This window comes from Nyctereutes procyonoides, unplaced genomic scaffold, assembly GCF_905146905.1.
Source record: "Nyctereutes procyonoides isolate TBG_1078 unplaced genomic scaffold, NYPRO_anot_genome, whole genome shotgun sequence".
NCBI lineage: Eukaryota > Metazoa > Chordata > Mammalia > Carnivora > Canidae > Nyctereutes > Nyctereutes procyonoides.
This window is the reverse complement of record NW_026575140.1, coordinates 89,005,682-89,014,751: the sequence shown is the minus strand read 5'-3', so window position 1 is coordinate 89,014,751 and position 9,070 is coordinate 89,005,682. Positions and strand designations below refer to the sequence as shown.

At 62.6% G+C, this 9,070-nt stretch overlaps 1 long non-coding RNA gene across 1 annotated transcript; it reads left to right on the top strand.

Annotated features, from left to right (window-relative positions):
* Nucleotides 1-8,011: 8,011 nt before the first annotated feature.
* LOC129496616 (uncharacterized) lies at nucleotides 8,012-8,789 on the top strand. The gene is made up of 3 exons (XR_008661822.1): nucleotides 8,012-8,211; nucleotides 8,380-8,479; nucleotides 8,633-8,789. It is a non-coding gene; the product is annotated as an uncharacterized LOC129496616 (long non-coding RNA).
* Nucleotides 8,790-9,070: the final 281 nt, after the last annotated feature.

The following is a 9,070-nucleotide window of genomic DNA, read 5'->3' as shown; positions in this document are numbered from 1 at the left end:
CGCTCAGTGCGCGCTTGGAGGCCTTGCCCTTGAGGAGTCGAAGCTCCACAGCCAAGTTCCCAGGCGCTGTTGGGTCGGCCCCTTAGACGTGGGGCGTGGGTGCCATGACCCGGTGCACTCGCCTCACTGCTGCTTGCACATCCGGGAAGCCAGAGGCCCAGAAACCAAAGTGATTCCCCCAAGGTCACGGGCCCGCTGTGCATGGTGCCAGAGTCTGGGTCTGCGGACTGCGGGGGAGAGCGCTGGGCCGTGACTAGGGCGCCAAGGGCTCCACGCACCCCGACGGCCCCACATAGCCGCCCCAGGCCCCAGCTGGGCTCCACGCACCCCGATGTCCCCTCACAGCCACCACCTGCCCCCCAGCCAGGCTCCACGCATCCTGACAGCCCCTCACAGCTGCCCCCAGGCCCCAGCCGGGCTCCACGCACCCCGACAGCCCATCACAGCCACCCCCTACCTCCATCCTGACTCCACACACCCCGACGGCCCCACATAGCCGCCCCAGGCCCTAGCCGGGCTACACGTACCCCGATGTCGCCTCACAGCCACCACCTGCCCCCCAGCCGGGGTCCACGAATCCTGACAGCCCCTCACAGCTTCCCCCAGGCCCCAGCTGGGCTCCACGACCTGAGGTCCCTCACAGCCCCCCCTGCCCCCCAGCCGAGCTCCATGCACCCCAACAGCCCATCACAGCCGCCCCCTACCTCCATCCTGGCTCCACGCACCTCGACGGCCCCTCACAGCCACCACCTGCCCCCCAGCCAGGCTCCAGGCACCCCGACGGCCCCTCACAGCCACCCCCAGGTCCCAGCCACCCGGCATGGGTTGGTCAAGTTCATTCCGCCCAGCCTGACCTGGTCACCGGAGCCGTTCCTGCTCCCCACTCTCCTCAGGGAGCACATGGGTCCCCCGCCAAGCCAGCACTGAGAGGAGATGATGACCCCAGTGACCCCCATTCCACAACACTGGGATGACTGCATGCCCAGTGCCTGCAGAATCCGGGCCTCTGAGCCCAGGGCCCCGGGTGACCCCCAGCTCGGGCCGGGAGGCAGAACCCGACAGACCCCGGAGCGAGCATCTCAGCCTGGCCATCAGAAAGACTGGGACATGGCCAGAGGGGCTGTGTGGGTCCCCCAAGGGGATGAAGGGCCTGCAGGGGAGAACTGGTCGCCTGCAGAAGTCCCTCCTAGCCGCACATGGCTCCCTGGGGGCTACGGGTGGAGAAGGTTCTGGAACCGGGCCCCATGGGCCCCACACACCTCCCTTCGGAACACGGGGAATTGCTGAAGACCATAGGCGAGGAGGTGACCACGTCCACGCTTCCTTTCAGCCACAGTCCTTTGGCAAAAGGAGGGTGAATTGTTGAGATACCGGGGCCCTGGGCCGAGGGCATCGAAAGAAAACGGACCCGGACCTCTGGCTTCCGGCCCCAGGTCCACAGCCTCTGGCCCAGGAAATGCGGGCGCTGCAGGTGACCCCTGCCGACCGAACCCGGGGACCCCTCAGGTGGAGCCCCCACAGTGCTGGTGAGCACTTCCTCCGCCCGTCGACAGGTGGGCGCTGGACAGGAGCCCGGCGTCACCTGTGCAGACTCCCACCCCCTCCAGCCCCCAGTGGGTGCTCACTGGCCCGCACAGCAGGGCACCTGGGTTCGCACACAGGACACCGGCAGGTGTGGGCCCCGGAGCCCTCAGGACGGAGGAGGATGCCCCACAGGAACCTTTCCAACCGGACAAAGCTCAGGCCTCCGCTCATAGCTTAACAACCCCCATTGCCTTGCAAAAGAATTCTTTAGAAAAGTAGAAGTTTCTAGAGCTGAAGATTCACACGGGGGTCCCAGCTGCCAAAGGTAGACATGCCCCACAAAAACTAAGGGGGAGACAGGGGGGTACACAACGTAAAGAGTATGACTCCACGTCTGGGAGGGGACTTCCCTGTCGCTCTGTGGGTGTCCGTGGAGAGAGGTCAGGAAGGCCACGGACACCCGCCAACACCACTGGCCGTGATAGGATTCGGGGAATTTCATTTCCGTATTTGTACCTTTTGTCATTGTATTATAGAATCACTTGGGCAAAGGGCCACTTTATGCAGAGAATGGCCCCATGTCCTTCCTAAACGGAGCTTGTTACAGGTCGGCCTGACTTCTGGCACCCAGAGGGGCTCCCAGGCCTGGGCCCGAGGACGGATCCCGCCTTGGTCGGAGAGGCCCAGGGAGACGGGGCTTTCCTGCCGCTTCGCCGCATGCTCGGCCACCCACAGCCGCCCGGCGGCAGCCTCCTTTCCCGCACACAGAGCGCAGCCCTCCACGTCTGCCAATGGCATCCTCACGGTGTCCCCTCGGGTGTTTGGTTCTCCCCGCAGCCCGCCGAGCCAGCCAGCACCGGGCAGGGAGGCCGTGCGTGCCCGGGCCGACCCCCGCTCTCTGTCCCGCACGCAGAGGGGCTCCGGCGGCCACGGTGCTCCTGGGGGGTGGCGCCCGGGGAAAGCCTGCTAGCCCCAGGGACACGCGGGCTGTGGATGCCTTCCCGGCCCAGGCACCCTGGAACAGTGCTTCCTGGAGGGGCGTCCAGCACAGCGGGCGAGCCGGGTGGCAGCATCCTGAAGGACGGGTTCGGGCGGGGAGGGAATTCTAAAGGGTGATGGCAAAGGGGCTGGAGGTTGCCGCGTTTGTCCTCCTGCGTTTCCAATACCAGCCGGCGCGGTGCCTGGACTGTGCCCCGTCAACGTGAGTCCTTTCCGTCTGGCTCTGGAGGATGAAAGTTCTGCTTAAAATGCAAATGGGCTTCCCAGGAGGGAAAGCAGGTTAACGATAACCTCAAATATCATCACACTTTATCCCATATCTCATTTCATTCCTGGAACGGCCCCAGGACACAGCAGAATGATCTTCTGAACCTCTTCCAGACGGAGAAACCGGGACCGTCACGTGGGGCTTGGCAGTTCCAAGGGGCCGCCCCAGGCAGGGGGCGTGCAGGCCACCAGGTAAGTCTCCGCGAGGAGCCCCACGCACCTCCCCGGTGGCAGTCTGCGATCAGACGGGGTGCACACAGCGTGGACCCGGACTGTGGACCTGCCAGAGCTCTGTGAGGGGCTGAAGCACCCCTGGAGCGCGGGCAGCTGGGCTGCGGCCTCCTGAGGTGGACGCAGGGGCGGGGAAGGCATCGGGTGTGGGCGTGGTCCAAGTCCCCCGGGAGAGGTGGCATCCCCCAGGCCGGGCGGGCACGTGAGCGTGTGGGAACCACACTGCCGGGCAGCTCGGGGAAGGTCCTCACAAAGCCAAGAAGTCTCGGAAGAGTGCTGCACCCCGGAGGGAAGTGGCCCTAGAGGGGGCTGCGAGGTAGGAATTGCAAGGGAGGATAGAAGTAGGGCCCCAGGCCTTCATTGAGCCCCTTTACACGGAGCTCCCCGTAGAAGATGCAGTCTCTGCCCCGGAAGCACCCAGAGGCCATGAGCGCACTCACCCTTATGTCACGAGCTGGGGAGGGGGGGTGGACCGAGCTACAGGGGCCAGGGCGTGAAAGACACGAAAATCCTAGACAAACACACTGTGGCTATGGGCGTTTGCACATCGCAATGCTCAGAGGCAAATAGACCAGGAGCCAATCTGGGTTTTAAGGGAACGTTTCCAGAGCAGCCTCAAGCCCAGTCTGCAGCAACTTGAGCTGCAAAGGCTGCAGAGCAGTCCCCGCCCCCCCGCCACGCGCAGCCCGCACCCCCTCATTGAGACGTTGAAATTGGGCATCCCTAGGAAGGACCAGCTCCCTCATGCCTGGCTCCAAGGGGCAGGAGGGTGATGGCGAGCGAGGACCCCCGTGAAGCAGACCCGAGGGCAAGTCACCCAAGGAGCCGCTCCCACAAGCCGCAGAGCAGGGGCCGCGCGTCCAGCCAAAGAAGCTACTGGGTCCACCGTCCAGGCGGCAAGGCCTGCCGTCCCCGCCCTCAGAATCTAACCCCCCTCGTGCACCAGTCAGCTCTGAAATCGCCCCCTCCCCTGGCTGGAAGGCTGGTTTTCTTGTCGTTGTGGTTGTTGCATCCTCCTCCACAGGGATGCGTTGGGCAGCCTAGGAAGGGGCAGCCCCACACCCAGTGCATGGGTCGCCAGGCTCTGACGGGGGCGGAGTGGGGGAGGCCTGGCCCCTGGGCTGGAGGCAGCGACTGGGCCCGATGAGCGCGTGGGAGTGACGTGGATGCAGCGTGAGCCCCGTGAGGCCCGGTGTGTCCGCGGGTGGGGGCCCGGAAGCTCCTACCTGGTGTTTGCAGGTCCCCGCTCCGGCTTCTGTCACCACAGGTACCCGAGGGGCAGGCAGGTGTTTGGCTGGTGCCCCGCTGCCCCGAGGAGAATCGGGACTCAGTGCTGCTGAGGGGCAGAAGGCCCCGGGAAGGCAGGTGCAAGTGTCTGCTGCTCCCCCGCCCGCGGACACACTGCAGTTACACGGTGGGGGGAGCACTCAGCTCCGTTTAGGCTACTGGGTTGTTTTTTGTTTCTTTTTTTTTTTTTTTTTTAGATTTTATTTATTTATTCATGAGGGACAGAGAGAGAGAGAGAGAGAGAGAAAGGCAGAGGGAGAAGCAGGCTCCATGCAGGGAGCCCGACGCGGGACTTGATCCCAGGACCCTGGGGTCACGCCCTGGGCTGAAGGCAGGCGCTCAACCCTGAGCCACCCAGGGACCCCGCTACTGGTTTTCTATATCCTCTTCTTTTCCTAGAGGGTGAACGTGGTCCTTAGGCTCACCACTTGTTCTGAGCCTCAGTTTCAGCATCTGTAAAATGAGGATAAAAATACCCACATTCCAGATATTTCTATGAGAATGAAATCATGTATTTTGCAAGCCCAACCCCAAGCCTGTCACATGATAACGCCGAGCCAATAGGAACCGTTGCTGCTCTTACTATTTCTATTGCTGTACAGCCACTGGCCACCGGGTTGACCCAGGATCCAAACACGGTGCCCTGACGGCCTGATTCTCAGCGCGGTAACACGGGCTACCCTGAGACTCGACCGCTCGGCTCCGAGGGCAGGAACGTTTTGGTGGAGATTGAGCGTCAGGACGGTTCACCGCAAACAGCCAACGCGCTGGGAGCTGGGCGGGCAAACTGATTCCACGCAGAGCCACCCCTGCTGCTGCTGCTCCGCGTGGCCGGCATCACACGCAGCAGCCTGGCCAGTGCACCGGGGATGCTCACGGCTCGGGCCAGTAAAATCGCATTCACAGGAGCAGGCAACGGGCTGCATCGGGCCAGCGGGCTGCGAGGGGCCAGGCCCCGGAGTAAGAGCTGCCCTGCAGGAAGAGACCCCGAGTGGACGGGAGGAGGCCCTGGCTCCAGCCATGACCCGCCACATGCTTCAATGCACCTCCTTCCAGAAACCTCCCTGGCCCTACCCTGGGTGAGGGGCCTTGGTCAGCGTCTCCCCAGCGTGGCCCCACAGGGCTGGCTGTCTCGCTGTCACGGGCTCGTGCAAGTGTTTTAAGAAGATGACATCAGGGACACCTGGGGGGCTCAGCAGTTGAGCACCTGCCATTGACCCAGGGCGTGACCCCGGGGTCCCAGGATCGAGTCCCACATCAGGCTCCCATGCATGGAGCCTGCTTCTCTCTCTGCCTGTGTCTCTGCCTCTCTCTGTGTCTCTCATGAATAAATAAAATCTTAAAGAAAAAAAGATGATGACATCACAGGGTGGTTGTAATCTGGGAGGACTCCTGGGAGAGGGGAGCCTGAAGCTGGAGGACTAACAGGGGCAGAGATTGTGGGTTGAAGGAAGAGGACGCATTTGGTGTCCCAGGAGCAGGACGGGTGCGGGCCGCCCTGAGCCCCCGGGGGGCATCGTCCGTCCCAGCGGAGTGGGGACCTGCCACAGGGAGCTGTTAACCTTGGTGATGAAAGGCACCACTTCACGAGCTAAAGTCATTAATTCTGCTCATGAAAGAAAATGAATGCTCGGGATGAGGCAGCTAGCGGCAGTGAGGGAAAGCTTGCTCCGCTGGGTGGGGAAAGCCGGCGGCCACCTCCTGAGGGGAGGGGCATCTTCCCCTTGTTACCCTGCAGCAGAAGGAAGCTTTAACTGTCTTCCTTTTTGTGAGGGGGGCACTTTGTCCTCCGGGCCAGAAATCTCATGTTTCTCTAGAGGAGAGGAGAGAGGATAATCCAACTGCCCCCCTTCACCTGCCCCTCGAGCCACTCCCGTCCCCTCCTGGACCATTAGGAGCCGCTCGTGACGGTGCCTTGGCCCCACCTGTGGGGTCAGGAGCTGCACCCTGGCTCCTGCCTCAGTGGTGGGTCAGCACTGCTCATCACGCCTGCCCGGGACCAGCTGGGAGGGGAGGAGGGAGGGGAGGAGGGAGGGATGCGGCACCTGCTCCTAAGCAGCGTCCTTGATGAGCCTGACGGAGGGAAGCACTTTGAAAGCTTCACCTACTTAATCTCATTTAACTTTTAGGACAATCCTTGGAGATGAGGATGAAGAGGCTGAGCCTCAGGGAAGGTAAGCTGGAGCGCGGTGGTCCCAGGCCACCCCACGCGGCCCTCGGCCCCCCCAAGCCTCCCGCGTCCAGGCCCCCCACACACCAAGGCCGCAGCCCGGGGTCCCCAACAAGGACCTCCTGCACCAGCGCAGCCCCACCCTCCGAGGAGCCAGCACGCCCACGAGGCCTGGGCACCCGCCACCTGCGGCCAAGCACAGCCCGCCACCGGCCTGCTGCCGCCTGAAGCCTTTCATCAGGAAAGCCAGCTCTGTGCCCTCCACAGCCTGCTATGGAGGCCCAGCTTCCCGTCAAGGCCCCGTGTCCCCGTCACCCGGCGCGCTGAGCCGTGTCCCCAGGTCGGGACAGCCGGCCCACTCCCAGACGTGGGTATATGCGGTGTGTCGTTGCCGTCCCGCGGTCGGGCCGTCCGGGCCGCGAGCTCGGAAACAGCCTCGCAGGACACACCTGGCGGGAGCTGCTGGGGTCACACCGCAGACCCACGGGCAGCTGGGGCCGGCGGGCTCGCTGCGACATTAGGTGCTTCCCTCGCTGTCTCGGGACATTCCTGTCTCCCAACAGATCGCCACAGTGTCCAAACCCGCGGGAGGAGCCCTGGCCACCGGGCGAGCTCCCGGAGCTTCAGAAACGAGATGACAGTTCCCTGCCGCTGAGTCGTTCTCACCGCACGAAGCCTCCAACGTGACCGTCCCTGGTGCGGACGGGCCCGAGGAGCTTCCCACCGTCCCCTGCAGGGAGGATGAGCGGCGTTTCTGTGAGAGAGAGCGAGAGCCGCTGCTGCGGGCGGCACTCGACACGTGCCCCGGAATCTTCTGGAAAAGGTCTGAAAGCATTGTTCCGCAGCTTGACCCATCGCAGAGTCGCCCCCCACCTTGCTGACGCCCTTGCACGTGCTCAGCCCCGAAAACCACTGCCGTCTGTGGGTCTGGAGCGGACTCGCCCAGGAGGCCCTAGGATCACGCCGACCGCCGCCTTCGCTCTGCGGACTCCGAGCCCGAGCACCGTCCAAGGGGCCCCTGTGCTCGTAGAACACGTCCCCTGCAGGCCTAGGCCTGTTAGCAAGGGGGATACCTGCACCTCCAAATGGCTGGAGTCTACTTTTACGAATCCAGAGTAATCTGGGGGGTTTGAGTGCCTACTCACTTCACATGGCGACCCTGGCTGGGGGGTGACCCCGGGGCGTGTTGTCATCAGGCACGGCGAGGCCCACACTCCAGCAGCCATTGCCACCGAGGGGACAGTCGGTTACATCTCGCCCCTGAGCCAGAAGCATGTGCCCCAGCCCAGCGGGCCACCCGGGGAGCACCAGGGTCTGTCGGGAGCCAGAGGGGCAGGAGGAAAACAAGAACAAAGCCTTTATTGTGGTTGTTGGGGGACGTCGGGCAAGCAGGGTGTGCAGCTGAACAGGCCGGGGTTGCAGCGGCGGCCTCTCGTGGTCCCGTACCCGGCGCTGCACTGACATGGGGCAGGGGACGGTCTCGCACTGCGGGACCTTGTGATAAACAGCAGGCGGGGAGGGCTGCGGGCTCTGGGTTTGCTGGGCTGGAATTCAAGGACACCACGCAGGGAGTCGCTCGCCATCTGTAGGAACCGGTTGTCACTCAGGGCCGTCCCTCCACGTCACAGGCTCCAGGACGTCAGAGACTGTAAAGCACAGAGAAGAAACACAACCAGGACGACCCACGCGATGGCTTGCCGCCTGGTCGCACGCGCGTTCGGATGGAGTGTTTTGTGAGTAGCCATCGGGGCCCTGTTGCCGCCGTGCAGCCTGTGCCTGTGGGCTCTCGGGGCTCACTGCTGACGATGCTGCATCGGGTCAACAGGAAACCTGACACTGTTCCCTGCACAGACCTCACAAGCTGGCCCCGCATCTTTCCATCCCCGGTTCCCATGTTGCAGGTGGAGGCACAAGCACCAGCTGTGCGGGGGAGGCAGCCCTGCCCTCGGGGAGCTCTCGGTTCTGCGGAGAAAACTGCCTCCATAGCGCCCGATGCTGCTGGTAAGAAGCACACTCCCAACAAACCCATAGCACGCAGCGCATTTGGGGAAAAAGAGGGAGAAATGCGGCTTTGGGTTCCACGGACAAGGAAAAAAAAATTAAGAAAAAAGAAAAAAAAAGGATTCTTTGGGGCCTTTATTCTCTTTGCTCCAGAGAGTCGGAGGTGGGGTGCAGGGGGTCCCTCAGCGTCTGAATCCCAAGAACCGGCTGAGCAGGAGCAGGTCTGCGGCCACACCCTGAAGCACCGTGTTTGACCCCAGAGCTGGCCCTTCACCTCACAAAGCACAATGTGCTTATTAAATCTGTCTTATTTCACCAAATAACGCTCAGCTTTGTGTTTGTGTGCGTTTCGGTTTTATTTTTTATTTTTTTCTATTTTTTTTATTATTTTTTTATTTATTGGAGTCCAGTTTGCCAACATCTAGCATAACCCCCAGTGCTCATCCCGTCAAGTGCCCCCCCAGTGCCCACCACCCAGTCACCCCCACCCCCCGCCCTCCTCCCCTTCCACCACCCCTAGTTCGTTTCCCAGAGTTAGGAGCCTCTCATGATCTCTCACCCTCTCTGATATTTCCCACTCATTTTTCCTCC